This window comes from Manis javanica, chromosome 1 (genome assembly GCF_040802235.1).
Source record: "Manis javanica isolate MJ-LG chromosome 1, MJ_LKY, whole genome shotgun sequence".
Classification (NCBI taxonomy): domain Eukaryota; kingdom Metazoa; phylum Chordata; class Mammalia; order Pholidota; family Manidae; genus Manis; species Manis javanica.
Window position 1 is genome coordinate 124,906,334 of NC_133156.1, and position 13,341 is coordinate 124,919,674.

The 13,341-nt window shown below is 37.4% G+C and overlaps 1 long non-coding RNA gene across 2 annotated transcripts in view; it reads left to right on the plus strand.

Moving 5' to 3' along the window:
* Positions 1-13,341, plus strand: part of LOC118969175 (uncharacterized) — a 465,723-nt gene that overhangs the window by 150,566 nt on the left and 301,816 nt on the right. The gene's annotated exons all lie outside the window — the stretch shown is intronic.

The window sequence follows — 13,341 nt, forward strand, 5'->3', positions numbered from 1 at the left end:
CATAGGGAGGGCTGTGCAACACAGAGAAGACAAGTAGTGATTTTATAGCATCTTACTATGCTGATGGACAGTGACTGTGAAGGGGTATGTGGGGGGGACTTGGTGAAGGAGGAAGCCCAGTAATCATAATGCTCTTCATGTAATTATAGATTAATGACACCAAAATAAAAAAAAAATAGTACATTTGAATTTTGTAGATGTTCTCAGCTAAAACCTTTCAGCTGTCCCATCAGATGAGTATTATTGAAAAACATACATGAACAGATGATCACAAAGAAAATAGCAAGCCAGGTAAAACTAACATCAGAGCAAAGTGAATCAGGCCTACAATCACTGCCTGAATTCCAGACTGCCTGAATCCTGATCTTATGATGATGAAAACAATGTAAGCAGACCTTGAGGGTTTTAGAACTTGCTAAGGCTATGCTAGGTGAGGCAAGTATTTGACCTCAATTCTTTTATAAATTTTAAAATATGGACAGAAAAGCCTCAGCCATTTTAGTTGAGTGTGCACAAGGGCAAGGAGGTGAATATTTTTTAATGCTAAAGCCTGCCAGTTTTTGAGTCCTGCTGATAACAACAGGGCTGGTAAATTTGTTTAGTACCAAAATATGTGTCTATAAGTGTGTGTGTGTGTGTGTGTGTGTTGATACTTTGAGTAGCAAATTAATGTTACAGTGTGATTTTTGTTTTTATAAAACCCAGTGTTTCCAAGGCTATTTCCTTCTAAAATAGTGTCATTTGTATAAACTATAATCAAATTTTGGTGGTCCCTATTTGAAAGCCTTGAGTTTTGAATGGTCAGGCTTCTAAAAATATTATCAACTGAATTAAGAAGGTTTTTTCACTCAATTTCTTTTCTGTCAAAGTGTAAACTATAAACAGCACAACTATTATTAAATATATGTCTAAAACTTGACATTTATCAAATCTACCAAGCACTACCTAATTGGCACTGGTTCTCTTCAGATTATTAATGCAGTCAATAAGAAACCTGAAACATATCTCAATTGACTTTGAAATTCTTTGTAGAAAATAAAGAACTTGTGCAGAGAAATGGGGAGGGTGGGTGCAGTCAGAAAGAAGTCAGGTATGTGGAGTGGACACTGATTGTGTAGAGGGATGAATACAGAAGTTTGGATTTTCAGGACTGAGCTGTGGTATTTGACCAGTCTTGGAAACAGCAAGTGATAAAGTATTTCACTTTTTTGATGACCCAGAAGAAAGTGTTTTCAGAGGATTTGCTAATGTTTTAGAGGCTTTAAACTGATTCTTGAAAGGAGGCCAGATAGAAAAAGATATCAGAAGTGTAGCACTTAGCGACCTATCATGGAAATGTTGCCCAGCTATCTCATCCATCGCCTGGATTATATTACCTCCCCAAATGTGTCTCCTACCACTCCTTCAAATACACCTCATCCCCAAACCACACCAGATTACTTAGAAGGAACTTGAGTTCCCTGGATATAACATCTTCAAGTACCTTTTTACCTCATGGTTTCTGTGCTTGAAAGCAAATTTTCTCCTGAAGCAAACTCTTCTTATTTTTCAAGACTTTGTTAAAATATCTCTTTTGCCATGAATCTATCCCTGATACTCCTGTAGAATTTTACTTCTTTTTATTGTAATTGTATTGTCAACATGATTTGCTGAGTGTGTCTTCTTTTCTAGAATTTTCAGAACAAGCAAAGACTATCTTAGTCGTTTTTATGTGCCTAACTCTAAGTGTTCAATGAATTTTTGTTAAACAAATAAATAAAAGTTGAGTAGCATGATTGCAAAAAGACATATGACTGTTTTTCATGTTATTGCAGACAACATAAAGAACAACAGTAGTTGTTTGGATCAAATAACAGTGAACATGATAAAGAACAGTAATAGTTTGGATAAAAAAACAGTAGACTTATGTCTGGTTAAATCACTAGCCCAGAAGGTGATGGACAATATGAATCTAGAGGGATGTCTCCAGTGAAAGATTTCAAAGATTTGTCTTTCACTTAATCCTATACTGCATAATCAGTGATTTAAAGAAAGAAAAGAAAATTAGATTTGATTAATTGCATTTATTCAACCTCTGGTACACTTTATTTTTTTATTAAGGTGTCATTGATATACACGCTAATAAAGGTTTCACATGAAAAACATTGTAGTTACTACATTCACCCATATTATCAAGTCCCCCCCACACACCATTGCAGTCACTGTCCATCAGCATAGTGAGATGCCACAGAGTCACTGCTTGTCTTCTCTATGCTACACTGTCTTCCCCAAACCATGTATGCCAGCAGTCATAATGTCCTTCAAGCCTCTTCTCTCTCCCTCCCCACTCACCTTCCCCAACCCCCTCCACTTTGTTAACTGTGAGTCCCTTCTTGGAGTCTGTGAGTAAGTTGCTGTTTTGTTCCTTCAGTTTTGCTTCATTGTTTTACTCCACAAATGAGGGAAATCATTTGGTACTTGTCTTTCTCTGCCTGGCTTATATCACTGAGCATAATACCCTCTAGATCCATCCATGTTGTTGCAAATGGTATGATTTGTTTTCTTTTTATGGCTGAATAATATTCCATTGTATATATGTACCACCTCTTCTTTATCCATTCATCTACTGTTGGACACTTAGGTTGATTCCCTATCTTGGCTATTGTAAATAGAGCTGCGATAAACATGGGGGTGCATATGTCTTTTTGAATCTGGGGTCTTGTTATCCTTGGGTAAATTCCTAGAAGTGGAATTTCTGGGTCAAATCTTACTTCTATTTTTAGTTTTTTGAGGAACTCCATATTGCTTTCCATGATTGGACTAATTTACCTTCCCACCATCAGTGTAGAGGGTTCCCCTTTCTCTGCATCCTTGCAAGCATTTGTTGTTCCTTCTCTTTTGGACGTTGGCCATCCTAACTGGTGTGAGGTGATATCTCATTGTGGTTTTAAATTGCATTTCCCTGATAATTACGATGTGGAGCATCTTTTCATGTGCCTCCTGGCTGTCTGAATTTCTTCTTTGGGGAACTATCTGTTCATATCCTCCACCCATTTTTTAATCAGGTTATTTGCTTTTTGGGTGTTGAGGCATGTAAACTCTTTATGTATTTTAGACAAACCCTTGTCGGATATGTCATTTATGCATATATTCTCCTGTACTGTAGGTGCCTTTTTATTCTACTGATAGTGTCCTTTGCTGTACAAAAGCTTTTTAGTTTGATGTAGTCCCACTTGTTCATTTTTGCTTTTGTTTCCCTTGACAAGGAGATGTGTTCAGGAAAAAGTTGCTCATGTTTATGTTCAAGAGATTTTTGCCAATGTTTTCTTCTAAGACTTTTGTGGTTTCATAATTTACATTCAGTTCTTTGATCCATTTCAAGTTTACTTTTGTGTATGGAGTTAGACAATAATCCAGTTTCATTTTCTTACATATAGCTGTCCAGTTTTGCCAACACCAGTTGTTGAAGAGGCTGTTACTTCCCCATTGTATATCCATGGCTCCTTTATCATATATTAATTGGCCATATATGCTTGGGTTTATGTCTGGGCTCTCTAGTCTGTTTCATTCGTCTATGGGTCTTTTCTTGTGTCAGTACCAAATTGTCTTGATTACTGTGGCTTTGTAGTAAAGCTTGAAGTCAGGGAGTGTAATCCTCCAGCTTTATTCTTCCTCCTCAGGATTGCTTTGGCTATTCGGGATCTTTTGTGGTTCCATATAAATTTTAGAACTATTTGCTCAAGTTCGCTGAAGAATGCTGTTGGTATTTTGATAAGGATGGCATTGAATCTGTAGATTGCTTTAGGCAGTATGGTCATTTTGACAATATTAATTCTTCCTATCCATAGGCATGGGACGTATTTCCATTTATTGGTGTCTTCTTTAATTTCTCTCCTGAGTGTCTTGTAGTTTTCAGAGTATAGGTCTTTCACCTTCTTGGTTAGTTTTGTTCCTAGATATTTTATTCTTTTTGATGCAATTGTGAATGGAATTGTTTTCCTGATTTCTCTTTCTGCTTGTTCATCATTAGTATATATGAATGCAATAGATTTCTGTGTATTAATTTTGAATCCTGCAAATTTGCTGAATTCAGTTATTAGTTCTAGTAGTTTTAGAGTGGATTCCTTAGGGTTTTTATGTACAATATCATATCATTTGCAAACAGTGACAATTTAGCTTCTTCCTTACCAATCTGGATGCCTTTAATTCTTTGTGTTGTCTGATTGCCATGGCTAGGACCTCCAGTATTATGGTGAATAAATGTGGGGAGAGTGAGCGTCCTTGTCTTCTTCCCAATTAAAAGAAAAGCTTTCAGCTTTTCACTGTTAAGTATTATGTAGGCTGTAGGTTTGTCTAATATGGCTTTTATTATATTAAGGTACTTGCCATCTATACCTATTTTGTTGAGAGTTTTTATCATGAATGGATGTTGAATTTTGTCAAATGCTTTTTTGGCATCTTTGGAGATGATCATATGGTTTTTGTCCTTCTTTTTGTTGATGTGGTGTATGATGTTGATGGATTTTTCTAATATTGTACCATCCTTGCATCCCTTGAATAAATCCTACTTGATCATGATTGATGGTCTTTTTGATGTGTTTTTGAATTTGGTTTCCTAATGTTTTGTTGATTAGTTTTGCATCTACATTCATTAGTGGTATAGGTCTGTAATTTTCTTTTTTTGTGGTGTCTTTGCCTGGTTTTGGTATTAGAGTTATTCTGGCCTCATAGAAAGAGGAAGTATTCCCTCCTCTTCCACTTTTTGGAAAACTTTAAGGAGGATGGGTATTAGGTCTTCACTAAATGTTTGATAAAATTCAGCAGTGAAGCCATCTGGTCCAGGGTTTTTGTTCTTAGGTAGTTTTTTATTACCACTTCAGTTTCATTGCTGGTAATTGGTCTATTCAGATTTTCTGCTTCTTCCTTCTTCAGCCTTGGAAAGCTGTATTTTTCTAGAAAGTTGTCCATTTCTTCCAGGTTATCCAGTTTGTTAGCATATAATTTTTCATAGTAGTCACTAATAATTCTTTGTATTTCTTTGGTTTCCATAGTGATTTTCCTTTCTCATTCCTGATTGTATTTATGTGTGTAGACTCTTTTTTTCTTGATAAGTCTGGCTAGGGTTTATCTATTTTCTTAATTTTTTCAAAGAACCAGCTTCTACTTTCATTGATTCTTTCTATTGTTTTAGTCTTCTTGATTTTTTTTAAATTTCTGCTCTGATTCTCATTTCCCTCCTCTACTGACTTTGGGCCTCATTTTTTCTTCTTTTTCTAGTTTCATTAATTGTAAGTTTAGTCTGTTCATATGGGATTGTTCTTCTTTCCTGAGGTAAGCCTGTATTGTATTGCAGTATACTTCTGTCTTAGCATGGCCTTAGCTGTGTCCCATAGATTATGCAGTGTTGAGTTATGGTTTTCATTTGTCTCCATATATTGTTTGATCTCTGTTTTTATTTGGTCATTCATCCATTGATTATTTAGGAGCATGTTGTTAAGCCTCCACATGTTTGTGGGCCTTTTTTTTGTTTTCTTTGGATAATTTATTTCTAGTTTCATACCTTTGTGGTCTGAGAAGCTGGTTGGTAGAATTTCAATCCTTCTGAATGTACTGAGGCTCTTTTGTGGCCTAGTATATGATCTATTCTTGAAAATGCTCCATGTGCACTTGAGAAAAATGTGTATCCTGTTGATTTTGGATGGTGTTCCTTAGGGGTCCATTAGGTCCATCTGTTCTAATACATTATTGAGTGCCTCTGTCTCCTTATTTATTTTCTATCTGGTTGATATGTCCTTTGGAGTGAGTGGTGTGTTGATTTCTCCTAAAATGAATGCACTGCATTCTATTTCCCCCTTTAATTCTGTTAGTATTTTTTTCACATATGTAGGTGATCCTGTGTTGGGTACATGTATATTTATAATGGTTCTATCCTCTTGTTGGACTGACCCCTTTATCATTATGTAATGTCCTTCTTTGGCTTTTGTGACTTTCTTGTTTTGAAGTCTATTTTGTCTGATACAAGTACTGCAACTCCTGCTTTTTTCTCCCTATTAGTTGCATGAAATATATTTTTCCATCCCTTCACTTTTAGTCTGTGTATGTATTTGGGTTTGAAGTGAGTCTCTTGTAGGCAGCATATAGATGGGTCTTCTTTTTCTATCCATTTAGTGACTCAGTGTCTTTTGATTGGTGCATTCAGACCATTTACATTTAGGATGATTATTGATAGGTATGTACTTATTGCAGTCTTTAGATTCATGGTTACCAAAGGTTCAAGGGCAGCTTCTTTACTCTCTGTCTAACTTAACTAGCTTATTATGCTATTACAAACACAATCTAAAGGTTCTTTTTTTCTTTCCTCCTTTTTCTTCCTCCTCCGTTCTTTATATATTATCATATTCTGTACTCTTTGTGTATCCCTTGATTGACTTTGCTGTTAGTTGATTTGATTTTGTATCTACTTAGTAATTAATTTTTCTACTTTCTTTATTGTGGTTTTGTTACCTCTGGTGACAGCCTAGTAAACCTTAGGAATACTTCCATCTATAGCAGTCCCTCCAAAACACACTGTAGAGATGGTTTTGGGGAGGTAAATTTTCTCAGCTTTTGCTTATCTGGAAATTGTTTAATACCTCCTTCAAATTGAAATGATAATCTTGCTGGATACAGTTTTCTTGGTTCAAGGCCCTTGTACTTCATTGCATTAAATATTTCATGCTACTCTCTTCTGGCCTGTAATGTTTCTGTTGAGAAGTCTGATGATAGCCTGATGGGTTTTCCTTTGTATGTGATCTTATTTCTCTCTCTGGCTTCTTTTAATAGTCTGTCCTTATCCTTCAACTTTGCCATTTTAATTATTATATGTCTTGGTATTGTCTTCCTTCAGTCCGTTGCATTGGGAGATCTGTGTCCCTCCATGGTCTGAAGACTTTTTCCTTTCCCAAATTGGGGAAGTTTTCAACAGTTATTTCCTCAAAGACACTTTCTATCCCTTTTTCTCTCTTTTCTTCTTTTCTTCTTCTGGTACCCCTATCATGTGAATATTGTTCCATTTGGATTGGTCACACTGTTCTATTAATATTCTTTCTTTCCTGGGGATCCTTTTTTCTTTCTGTGCCTCAGCTTCTTTGTATTCCTGTTCTCTAATTTATAGTTCATTTACTGTCTGCTCTACTTTGTCCAATCTGCTTTTAAATCCCTCCATTGTATGTTTCACTTCAGATACTGTATTTTTCAAAGTTTCTGTCTTTTTCTTAAATTCCTCCCTGAGATCTTGGCTATTTTTCTTTAGCTCCGTGAGCATGTTTATGATTTTTGTTTGATGTATTTTTCAGAAAGATTGGTGCATTCACTTTCAGTATGACCTCTTTCTGGTGTTTTGGGATTTTGGTTTGTACCAGGTTCTTTTGATGTTTCATATTTGTAGTTAATAAGTTGGAGTAGGCAGCACCCTTTAATGCTTGGAAGCTGTACTCTCTGGAGCTTCTCAGCCCCTGGAGCAATGGCGGTGGTCACAGGTGAGTGGCACTGGTGCCTGCTGTGAAGAAAGAGCTCTTTCTTGTTTCCAGTACCAGTGGGCCAAGGCAGTACCAATGGCAGGGAGGAGTCTTTATGCTATGCCCATTTAGCTGCTGTAGGTGGGGCAACTCTCTGGTTTGCCTGGTACAGAAACCGGAGCAGTAGGTTTGTGAGCCATGCAGGCTGGGAGGAAGGAATGGCAGGTTGCTTATTGTAGTATGTGTAGGGGGGGCCTTGGGCTGCATCGCCAGCTGGGGGAATGGAGCACCTAAATCTCCTGAAAGTTCCCAACCTGCTGGGGTAAGTATGTCAGGATGATTTTGTTCACCTTTCCTTTCTCCTGAGAGCAAGCTCTGTGCAATCCTTGCCCTTTTAGCAGCCCTCTCACTGTTGGGAAGTCTCTCAGAGTGCCCACCTTTCTTTTGTTGCAGAGTGGCTGATTGTGGGTACCTGTTCTGAACAAGCAGCTGGAATCTCAGTCTCTCTGAGTATTCCATCTGTCTTAGCTTTTCAACCTCACTTATCTCCAGAGTACCATGTAATATAGGTTCTTGCTCTCAGAGCAGATCTCCAGGGCTAGGTTTTCAGTAGTCCTAGGCCTCCAACCACTCCCTGCTCCATTTCTCTTCCTCCCACATTGAACTGGGTTGGGGGAAGGGTTTGGGTCCCATTAGATTGTGGCTTTGGTACTTTACACTTTCCCATGAGGTCTGCTCTTTCCCCCAAATGTACACAGTCCATTGCAGCTGCCTTTCCTGTTGCTATTTGAGGATTAATTGTTTATGCTGTATTTTTATATTATATGCAGTTTGGGGAGGAGGTTTCTATCTCACCTCTCACATGGACAGCTTTAAGCAGTCTTTAAAGTTTTAAAGTTCTAGAGTTCCTAAGGTATGCTATGCCTCTAACTATATCAATCAATAAATTAGCTTTGTAATTTATATGTTACTTTTTTTTTTAGTTGGGTTATTAGTTTGATTTTATAGAAGCTGAAAAGCCCTATTTGAACTAAAAAGAAAAACTAAAAATGAAATTTCTTAATTTGTATCAGCGAAGTGTCTCTCTCCTTATCTTTGTTGTTTTCTCAACACATTCTGAGTATCAGTAATGTGGTGAAAACTACATGACATGATTCTAATTTTTGTCTAGTGTATTTTGTTAAATAAGACACAAGATACTGAGTTTCTTCAACATTTTAGATGGCTTTTGGAGTCCAGTGGAAAATGTTAGCAGAAGAAAATAGCAATAATAAAACCTTACTTTGTTGAGAACAGCAAAACTCTTCTAGAAAATATGTCAGTTCTTTCACTTAAGAAGTCTACTTTTGGAAATAAAGAAAACAAAACCACTTTATCATGTGGTCCTGTTTGCCTAGAACATGGACAGAGCCATTAATTCTGAGGTCTAACTAGTCTTACTATTGCAAATCTGTTTTCTTCAGGCCCCAGAGAGGAACCCAATGTCTAGGTCTAAAGACTGTTTCGCACAAATAGCAATTGATGCAAAAGAGAAACATGGTTTATTTATAGTTTTAGAGCCAACAGGGATTTGAGACATCATCTAGCTTAGAGATTTCCAGACTGACTGCTCATCAGAATCACCTAGAGGGCTTTGACAATCACAGATTTCTGGTCCTCATCCCCTGATGTTCTGGGAGAAGGACTAAAACAATTAGATTTATGAAAGCCTCCAGATAGTTTTGATGCCTAGCCAGATTTGGAAACCACTGATCTGGTCAAGCCTCCATGATTTCCAGATGCATAAACTGAGACACAGGAGGTGAAGTGATGCTCAGCTCAAGGTTGGAAAAGTAGCCTCAGAACCCAGTGCTTCCAATGTGCGGTCTTGTATTAAACCACAGAAGCACCTATTTTCAGCTGCATATTTGATATTTTAAGTGACCTTTCATTCTCATAGGAAGCAGTGGAATAGTGAAGGGAAAAATATATAAATGAAACCTAAGACTCAAAAAGAAGTCTATAAGAATCTGGTGAAATGATAAGTTAATGTTTCATAAACTGTGAATTGGTATATTAATATACATATAATAAGGTGCAGAGAGGTAGAATTGTCAAATGAAAGAAATTTTAAAGGGAGAATAGAAACACTTTAAATGCACTTGATGGTGCATTAATATTCCAACCTTTTTCCATCTCAGTTAGAGAGGAATAGTGTACAGGTGAGCAAGATGATCTCTAGGTTCCTTTTATCTGTGGTTTGTGTTTTTCTTTTACAACAGTGAAGCGAACATTGAAACTTTAGTTCAAACTCTTCAAATTATTCTGAATCCCAATCATTTGTTAAATTAGTTGATTAAGCAGTAATACACAATTTTGTTCTGGCTTTAATATTTTGTGATGTTTCTTTGTGTGCTGTGTGAATTTTTACCATCTTGATTTCTCCTGTTTTTTTATTCTGCTTTGAGAGTTTCCCCATTTTCATCACATTTCCTGTTCATTTTTATTTTTTAATTCAAGAATATATACTAAGCATATTTTTATATATGTTATTTTGCTATGTACCTGGGATATAAAAATGAACAGTATGGTGTTATTGACTTTAAGGAACTCACATTCTAGCTGGGAAGAGAGCCATGTAATAAGTCCATTATGATAAATCATGATAAGGACTACAATGGTGACATAAGCAAAGTGTCGTGCAAGCATATAAGAGGTAAGGATTAATTCATCCATAGGGATGGAACACACAGGGAGATGTTTTTGATTTATAGAGGTAGGGGGATTTGAGTTGGATGTATAGAATGAGTAAGCAATATTGGGAGGAGCATTCCAGGTGAAGTATGGATAAAAGTGTGAAATCACCGAGTGTGTTCAGGGAATAACCACTAAATCTAGTGTGGGGACTACAGTTTGGTATATAGTATGGGGTACTTGGGTTAAGGAAGGAACATTAAAAGGAGAACAGGTAAGATGCGAGAAACATATACTATTTGGATTTTAGAAAGATTGCTATGACAGCAGTGTAGCTGTGTTGAAGAGAGAGAGAATGGACAGGGAAACTAGTCAGGAGGGCTTTATAAATAATTATGGTCATAGAGGAAAAGAATCAGGGGTAAGCAGGTGACCTTAGGGTTAGACCGATAGGTGTATCTAAGAGAGAGGATCAGAGAGACTTAGGAAGTTCCTTCCTGAAATTAAATTAGCATATCCATTAACAACAAAGCAGCAAAATTACTTTTACAATTTTTTCCTTTCTCTTTCTTTTCACCTCCTTTCCTCCTTCGGTTTTATTTGATTTCAAGATTTTCCCTTTTGCAAATGGGTAGTATTAATGCCAGTTTCTTAAGGATCACTCATTGCACAGGCCTTATGGCTCTGGTTCCCCTTTATCTATTTCCCTTTTTCACTCCTCTTCAGCCAGGCTGGCTCCATTTCTCTTGTTCAGATGCACTAATCATGTTCCCATCTAATGGACTCTGCATTTGCTCTTTCTTCTTCCTAAAATGCCCTTCCACCATATATCCATGCAGCTCAGCTTCTACTTCATTCAGGCCTGCCTGCTGACTGCAGGTAAGAGAGGTGCAGATCCCCTCCCTGGCTAGAGTCTAAGGTGCTATCCATTCCCTTTCTTCCTCAGCTAGTCTCAGAGCTTCCTATTCCATGTTGGGGTTTGAGTGTCCCTGTAGAGGAAGGGCTGGTTCTACACTCAGTGGATTCCCAGGGGATTTTTCAAAAGGAGCTAAAGGGGCCTGGGGATAGGGTGCCTGAAGGTGAAGGTAACAACAGGTACTTTCTTCCCCTTTATAAATAATATTTTTATACTTCATCCTCAACATCTCAGGCTTTATACATTGAATCCCCTAAATGGAGGGGAGGGGTCCTGTTCCTCCCTAGAGTGGTTGAGGATAGGAGACAAGTATGAATTTAAAGAAAATGAAATTTAACAAGTTTCTTTGAAAAAAATATATATATATTATATATATATATGCCTTTTTCTAGCCATTCAGTAGATAGAATAAGCTCTTTCTTCTATCCCCTGACCTGATATGTTCCTTTACCTGATCTCTTATATATATATATTCTTTATTATTGTCTCTTTCCAACTATTATAGAACATGAGCTCTGAAGATACAAGGTCCTTATCCCCAGCTCCTAGAATACTGTGTGGTTCCGAGAAGGCATTCAGTACTTTTTAAAGAATGCATATGTACCTCTTTTCCTGTGTGCCCTACTTCCTAGCAGTCACACAGATGCTCTCTCTCCAGGTTGCCCCTTGTCAAGTGAAGAATAACTTTAGAAGTTGTGCAAATTGGTCTTTAAGTTCTCTGAACTCTTTAAAGGTTTCTTGTAGTTGAATATTGGAGGAAAGAGGTCCTAGATTAGGATATTGCTGTTGACTAGGAAAGAAAACTAAAAACCTGGCTAACTGCTTCTTGATATGAGGAGCTTGCTGGGTAATTTTAACGTTGTCGGGCAGTTCCTGGGAAGGAATTCATGTGGGCCCTGAATCCCTTTGAAGGCAGGAAAGCCCGAGGAAGGACATGGGTTTGTTTGCCATTATTACTACTCCCCACCCCCACCCCCACCCTTCAGTGTGAGAAAAGGTTATCGCTCCTTGGCTTTCAAGGTTTTCTCTCAGGAAAATCTTTTCCTTTGTTCTATTTATGCCACAGGCCCAGACAAAGGCCCTCAGTACCCAATTTCTGGAACAGTGACACTCCGGCCATAGTACATAGGCAAGTGAGTGAGTCAGCCTGGCATGGACTGGCTTATGGACTAATTATAGGAAGAAAAGAAAACAAGATAGCTTCAGATTTATAGAAACTGGGAAGTGTTAATGCTGCCCATGGACAGAAACCCTCACCTCTGGTAACCTGTGCTCTCATTTTAACATGAAGACAGAAAGTGAGCTGGACTATAAACTTGCCTTTGTAAAGGGAAGAATGCATTCTGTCTTTAAGCTTTTGCTTCATTGAGTTAGAGGAATGAGGGAGCGATTAGGGTGTGGAAAAGGAGCTGGGCACAGTGGTGCTGCCCGCTGAATTATTTCCATCTAGAGGGAAGGCTGTTGCCTTCAGTATATAACAAAGGAAAAAAAAATGGTAGTGAACTCAGTCAAGTTTTAACATTACCTTGTAGTAGATTTAATGATAAGGAAATAGATTTGAGTCACAGCACTGAGGGCTTGGGCAAGGCCCAGTATACTGGGATGATCTGATGCATTCTGTCCTGAGTTTATCTAAATACTTTCAAATAGAAAAGTGGTTGGAAGCTCATGTTGGTCCTGACAATAGTAAGAAGAAGGAAGAGCATGAGTAATGCAATACGCCTGTGTATGGTGGAGGCAAGCATATCTACATGTGTAGAAGTTTAGCAGACTATTTAAGAATATAGGTACTAACAACAAACTGCTTGCACTCAAATATTTTCACTTATTAGCACTAGGCCTTACACAAAGTCCTCAGCCTCTTTAAATTTCTGATAGCCCTTCTAAGTTTACTATTCCTTATCTGTAAAGTTGGGGTAATAATAATACAAATCACATAGCGTTTTTTAGTATTAAATGACATAATTCATGTAAAGTACTCAGCTTATAATAAGGCCTTAATAAGTGGGAATCACTATGATGAGTAAATATATCTATTGCAGCTGACACTGCTAATAGATGGAAGTAAGGGTGTCAATGTGACCAATGTATTGGTGAGCAGAGCAGTGGATATACTTATTTTCCTTTATTTCCTTTCCAGTAACTGATACCACCATTAATGATAATATAGTTTCCAATAATTTTGAAACTATTAAATGTCAGAGAGAATTATAGAATTTTTTATCAAAGGTTTATTTTAGGATGGTTTTAGATTTACAGAAAAGTTGCAGAGAAGGC